Here is a 7,710-nt window from a genome sequence, read left to right as displayed (position 1 = left end):
CATTCAATGGGAAACCGTTGACTGGGACAAGAGAGAGGGTTATATTAATAGATAAATAAAAAGAATAACATTTCTGTTTTTGGCAAAATGATCTAGCTGGTGACGGTGATCTGGTAACAGTCCACGCGTACCTGGTTGGCTGAGAGAGCGGTGACGTCTTGGCAATGGGGACAACTGATTGGCCGAGAGTAGTGACGTCATGGCAACGGAGACGACTGATTGGCCGAGAACGCTAACGTCACGGCAACGGAGACGATTGATTGGCCGCGAGCGAAGGGTATGGCGCGAAGCGCCCGTTAGCGAAGCGAGCAGCGCCGTTGGCCAAGCGCTTATGGCGAAGCCGGAGCTTGTAGTGAATATAAATGTTAATCATCATCTGGTCCTGAAGGGCTTCGTGGAACCCATCTACTGTCCGTCAGTGGGGTTTGTGGACCCAAGGATAGGAGCCCTGTTATAAACTTTAATCTACTAGCGCTTCTCTCCTTGCGAACAGCCTCATGTCGTTGTTATGCGTTTATGCACGTAGCACAGAGGGCATGTACAAAATGTATAAATGCAAATCTATTCAACAAAACGATTTACAATAATATTTCCCTCTTTAGTCACGATCAAGTCCCCGATGACAGAGACATAACAGAATAATCACTGAACTGGAGAGCACAGAGGAGGAAAAAATAGGCTACAAGCATCCTACTTTTAACAAAACTAGTTTCCGTTTATGAAGCAAATAGTTCATCTGGACTGCAGGAAGTTTACCGAGTTGGATTTGATGTCTGCAAGTGTATTTTTTCAGGTGAATGGAATCACTTGGCAAAGTAGATAAAGCATAGATAATGTAGACGCCACATCACACACGAACATAAGGGCATAAGAATGGAGGAGACGGCAAGAGACCCTATGGCCTACATTAGGCAGTTCCATGTTTATTATCATCTATCATCCCTATCCATATCGTTATCTAACCTACTCTTAGAACAACCAGTAGTTTTAGCGGTCACTACATGGTTACTAAGTGTACTCCATTCGTTAATCACTCTATTGCATTCCACGTGGAAGGAGAAGAGTGGAAGAGTGGACGATGTAATAACTCCCTCATTTTGGTCTAATCGCTATTGTCCAACCGCGTTTAAGAATGTCTTCCATTTTCTATGCACAATAGCGTTCGGAAATGGACACACGATTCTCTTCGTCTTGTTTTTTTCTCTTATTCTTGTTATTGTTCTTGTTCTTGTTCTTGACCTTGTTCTTGTTCTTCCTGTTCCTGTTTGGGAATAAACACACGATCCTCTTCTTGTTTCGTCTTATTCTTGCTATTGTTCTTGTTCCTGTTCCTATTCTTGTTCTTGTTCCTATTCTTGTTCTTGTTCCTATTCTTGTTCTTGTTCCTATTCTTGTTCTTGTTCCTATTCTTGTTCTTGTTCCTATTCTTGTTCTTGTTCCTATTCTTATTCTTCATAGTTTGCATTGAAGAGGAAGTGTTCAGTTTGAAAAACCGGAAATCTATTGCCGTTACATCGATGTTATCTTCATAAAGACTACACGTAATGAAGATATATTATCCCTTAAGACCTGCTTTCACTATGCCTCCGGCTAACTTTCACGATCGAAAATAGCGTAGAAAGAGACGTGCCATTCCTTGACATTCTCGTTAAACAAGAAAAGTTGAAGGCAGAAACCTGTGTAAAACCAACAAACACCGGCTAATGCATGAACGGAAGAAGTGAATGTTCACAAAGGTAAAAAAAAAAAAAAAAAAAAAATCCAACAATAATGCCTATACAGGGAGAGCTCTTCCTGCATCACATGGACACAATTTTATACAGAAATAGAACGGTCAACACATGCACTATTAAAAAACGGATTCATACATACATATACCAAAGGCTTCTTTCCCCCTTATATGGGAGGTAGCCAAAAAAACAAACAAAAAAAAAACAAGGGCATAAAAACCACTTCCACTCATTCCATCCCCTACACACTCCACTCCCCTCTACTCTCTTCCCTCCCTCTTACTTTGGCATCTCCTGGATGACGGGTCATCCCTGCATCTCGCCCACTGCCCTGAGTCAGAAGCAGTATCGTAAGACACATCACATCAACAACGGATTCAACAAAAAATATATTGACATATCATCGACTGATGTTATCATACCCAACAAGACACCACAGAGAAAAAAGAAGAAATCAAAATATACCATCGAGCGTATTTCTCTATGGCATGCAAAGAAGAAAGAAAACTAAAACAAATCATAGAAAGAAATGTCAAACCTACAAATTTAGTTAATACAGTAAACGTAGTAATACACTATAAAAGCCAAAAGACCAGCCATTTGTTACTACGAAATAATCCAAACATAAAGAAAGAGCCAACTCAACAATTGCATGTCGTCTATAAGTTTACTTGTAAACGAGGGTACTGTGCAACCCTCCCATCCACCTATGTCGGCATGACGATTATGAAGTTGAACAGACGTCTCAGTTATCATCTTTCATTTGGAGCCCAAAGAACCCACTTACGTCAGAAACGCCAAGAGGCCATAACAAGACATTTGCTCACAGAGAACGCTAAGATCATCACATCATGCTCGGACGCACGCCGTCTCCTCATTCTTGAAGCCCTAAACAATAAAGAATTAGTATCCTAATCTCAACTATACAGTCATCAGACCTGCAAGCATTACCAAGCATGAGGAGGAACACAGCCCCTGGAACCAGCCAATCAGCGACAAGGACGAACGAGACAGACGACGTAAGTACGCCTTAAGTACCGGCCAGACCCCCCAAAAAAGCCGGCATTCTCATATCTTTCACCGAGACGACAAAATCCACAACCACGCCCCTGAAGAATGGTCAATGTGACTCGAAGTCGCGATGTGCCAGCTCAGATGACCTCTTATGAAGAAGTCATCTCACACCTTGATAGAGAGACTAAGATAATCTTGCGAAACAAGGAGAATATCTCAAAGAAATTGCAACATCCTGTATTAGATATCACTTTTAATAACATATGTTTCAGAGGAAACCTCCCGCCCATTTATACTCTTAATATATATATATATATATATATATATATATATATATATATATTTATATATATATACATATACACAGACACAACAGAATTGAATAGACACAAAAAGAATGCATTTCTGCTCTTATCTAATGATTAATGTTATTCAAATTTACCTAATGTTATATTTACCTAGATTTATGTTTCAGATCACATACAAGATTAATCAAGCATGCCACGAACCAAAGCAGTAGACCTATTTGTATTTCAGCGAGGTCGTATTGTGGGTCAACATGAAGGTGGACTTAGTCAATGAAAAATATCTGAAAATCTGTCAATAACCCTTTCTACTGTTAATAGAGTGATCGTTCAATACACCAGAGAGGGCAAGAAGGGCACGAAGCCTCATTCAGGTCGTCCCGGGCCCTCAGAAAGAACCTTGCGTCTTGTCAAAAGAAATGTCGAAGAGGATCCACATTGCAAGGCCTCTGACATAGCAACACAAGCTGATGTCAGTCCCAGAACAGCTGTCAGGTATCTCCACAAGCTGGGTTACTATGGCAGAGCTGCAAGAAGGAAACCACTCTTTCGTTCAGCCAATATTAAGCGCAGAAAGGATTGGGCTGTTGAGATGGTGGAGAGACCTGTGGCTTTTTGAAGCATTGTCATTTTCTCTGATGAGTCACGATTCGCATTATTTTCTGACAGTGGAAGAGTGTGGGTCTGGAAACTCTGTAGTCAAGAGTTTGACCTCAAAAGACTGCAGCCAACAATGAAAAACGGGGGCATTTCAATAATTGTGCGGGGTGTAATTTGGAGTGATGATCGATCAGAGGTTGAGGTGTGTCAAGGAAACGTCAATTCAGACAAATACGTTTCCATATTAAAGGAAGGACTCTTTTCAATATTCTCCAGTGGTACAATGAGTGAAAATGTCTTCCTATTTATGGAAGATGGAGCTCCTTGTTACACTGCTCAAGCAACACAAAATTGGTTGAGCCAAAATGGGATCAGGAAACTTCCATGGTCAAGTCAGTCCCCTGATATGAATCCTATTGAACACCTCTGGGGCATATTAGACTGACAACTCCGCAAAAAGAACAGGAAGCCATCTTCAAAGCCCGAACTCTTAGGATTACTACGGGAAACAACGCAAATAAATCCCTCAAGATGATATTCGTGAATTAATCACTAGCACTTTGATGGTATCAATTGCTTGTTTAATAAATTAAACGATTTCTCTTGGTGCCTATTAAATTTTCTCATGTCTGTATATATATATATGAAAAAAATATATATATATATATATATATATATATATATATATATATATATATATATATATGTACAACACTGAATGGGTCCAACTGATTAGAGATACATTTTAACAACCACAATGCACTTTAATTCTAAGCCATCAAGGCCAACATCAAGGCTTTCTCTCTTGATAGCCTAGTTGGTAAGTCACTACCGCACTTGTCATGAGGATGCTGGGGTTCGAGCCCTTGGCAGTACCGCATTTCAATTTCTGCATGTCGGCCTTGATGGCTTAGAATTAAAGTGCATTGTGCCTGTTAAAATATTATATATATATATATATATTATATATATATATATATATGTGTGTGTGTGTGTGTGTGTAGACAGAGAGAGGAAATCGAGGTCGAAACAGCTTTTTAAAAGTATTTTACTTATTCGAGAAGCCTCAAACAACCACTCCGGATATTGTGTTAGGTAACAGTAATTTGTCGGTCAGGAAAGATACGGTAAGTAGAAAAATATAACAAGTATCTAAAATCGAAACAGTCTTACTTGTTCGTGGAGAAAGCAAGATAATACTATTCTCCGTAAGACTCTGAGGAGAAATTACAAAACTTCTTGTGAGGGAGCCTTCCTACAGCCAAAATTTTCAGTAATTTATTTCACCTCTGACATCTACACGTCAAATGTATAAATCTACGATGTTATTAGAAGCAACTCCAATATAATTTCGGGAACTCTCACAAACAATTGTTATTTAATTTCACGAGTTAAGACAAAATTGCTCGAAAACAGCATAATCATTCCTCTCAATTCATTGAGATTATCCCCTGGAAGTTGCTAAAAACTTTCTAAAAAATGGAAGATAATACCATGGAATCAGTAGGAACAAATATTATTTCTCATGATTTTTACTACAAAATGACACGTTCCTTGTACCAGGAAGCAGTTAATGAAAACAAGTTTGAATAAGCAAGGATGCGTCAATGTGTGTGCGTGTGTATGCGAGCATGCGTGTGTATATCTGTGTATATATATGTGTGTATGTGTGTGTGTGTGTGTGTGTGTGTGTGTGTGTGTGTGTGTGTGTGTGTGTGTGTGTGTGTGTGTGTGTGTGTGTGTGTGTGTGAACTTCTGTGTATACCTTCGTGTTCATACTTTATACGTGTAATCGTTTGCATTTATTCGTGTATGTGTGTATGCATTCGTATGCTTATGTTTTCGTGTTCATATTTTATATGTATGATCGTGTGTATTTGTTTGTGTTTGTATGGTGTTCGTATGATTATTTTCCAGTTACTGAATGGTTTCCCTGTCACCTGAATGGAACCACTGTATATTGGTCAATTGAAGTACGCCATGACACAGATGGATGTTGCATCAACGAGCTAGTATCAACATGTTTTTTAAAAAAGAAGCCCTGGTCTGTATATTACTACTTCGAAGAAGAACACGTCTTAGGAAGAGGTGGTTTGGGTCCGTCTGTTGATGGAAATGAGAACTGAAAGCTCATTTCACATGCTTTAACTAAATTACCAATGTGCGAACAAAAAATCTTTAATTAAATTACTCACCAAACTCATTCTTCCTTCTTGTCCCTGCCTTCTAGTTCTACACAGAATTCGCAGCAAAGATTTTTTCCCTTCTTTTAACCTCGGCTATCATAACCGTCAGAAGAGTTATTCCAAATTCGTGGTAGATCCCAGTTGTCTTCAGCTCACTGTCTAATGAATCTTCATTAGTTACCATAGCAACGAAACAACAACAACATTCACTGTCCTCAGCCACTGGGTCTACCTTCCGGACTGGTTCAGTTTTGGTCGACCGTACACGAAGACAGTTTTGTGAGTGATACTATCCACTCATTACGACAGCAGACCAATTCGACCTCAGTAATTGCCTCGTTTGAGTATCAGCAAATGGGCGACATATGAATAACTAGCTGCCCAGACTATAACCACTGGTTTCGGGTGTGGTGTGGCTTTGTTGTGGTACGTGTGAACCTAGACTATGATTTTTTTTTTTTTTTGTGTGTATTCACTTGGTCTTTTGGATCACGTGTTGGACTCGTGATCGACAGCTATTTCCCTCCTGGAAGAGAGCTCAGAGCTCGTAGGTCCGATCTATGGGTAATGCTATGACCTTGCACACACACACACCCCCAACTCCCCGCCCACGTGTGTGTGTGTGTGTGTGTGTGTGTGTGTGTGTGTGTGTGTGTGTGTGTGTGTGTGTGTGTGTGTGTGTGTGTGTGTGTGTGTGTATTTATGTGCATACATATATATATATGTATATATATATATATATATATATACATGTGTGTGTGTGTGTGTGTGTGTGTGTGTGTGTGTGTGTGTGTGTGTGTGTGTGTGTGTGTGTGTGTGTGTTTGTTCATGTTCGTATTTGTATGTGTGATCGTGTATATTTCTTCGTGTTTTTGGGTTTGTGTGAGTGTGTTTATATATATGTGTGTGTATTTGTTCGTGTTCGTGTGTGTGTTTGTGTGTGCGTGATTCACCATAGTCTTAAATCACGTGTTGGGGTCGTGATCAACAGCTATCACCCTCCCACATCAGAGCTCAGAGCTCGTATATAACCGATCTATTGTTAATGCTGTGACCTAACACACACACACACACACACACACACACACACACACACACACACACACACACACACACACACACACACACACACACACACACACACACACACACACACACACACACACACACACACACACACACACACACACACACACACACACACACACACACACACACATATATATGTGTATATATATATATATATATATATATATATATATATATATATGTATATATACACGCAAAACTCCCCGCCAACGAAAGCTGGAGTAATGGCTCGCAGCACAGCGATACAGAAATTATTTCAGCCCTGGACGGAATTCGACCTCGGACCGCTGGAGCAATGGTTGTTAACGTTACCACTGCGCTGTCGAGCCGTGTTTTTTTTTATTATTTGTGTGTGTGTGTGTGTGTGTGTGTGTGTGTGTGTGTGTGTGTGTGTGTGTGTGTGTGTGTGTGTGTGTGTGTGTGTGTGTGTGTGTGTTTGTGTGTGTGTGTGTGTGTGTGTGTGTGTGTGTGTGTGTGTGTGTGTGTGTGTGTGTGTGTGTGTGTTTGTATGCGCATGCGTGTGCGTGCGTATTCGTATCTGTGTGTGTTCATGTTTATGTTAGTGTTCGTATTTGTGTTCTTGTTCGTATTTATGTTCGTGTTATTTCTCGTTTTCTTGTTCGTGTTCGTATTCGTGTTCGTATTCATATTCGTGTTCGTGTTCGTGTTTGTCCTCGTCTTCGTCTTCGCCTTCGTGTTCATATTCGTGTTCGTGTCTGTGTTCGTATTTGTATTCGTGTTTGTGTTCGTGTTCGTGTTCGTATTCGTATTTGTGTTCGCGTTCAT

This window comes from Oratosquilla oratoria, chromosome 20 (assembly GCF_046742065.1).
Source record: "Oratosquilla oratoria isolate Oo_2021 chromosome 20, ASM4674206v1, whole genome shotgun sequence".
Taxonomy (NCBI): Eukaryota; Metazoa; Arthropoda; class Malacostraca; order Stomatopoda; family Squillidae; genus Oratosquilla; species Oratosquilla oratoria.
This window is presented reverse-complemented; position numbering follows the sequence as displayed.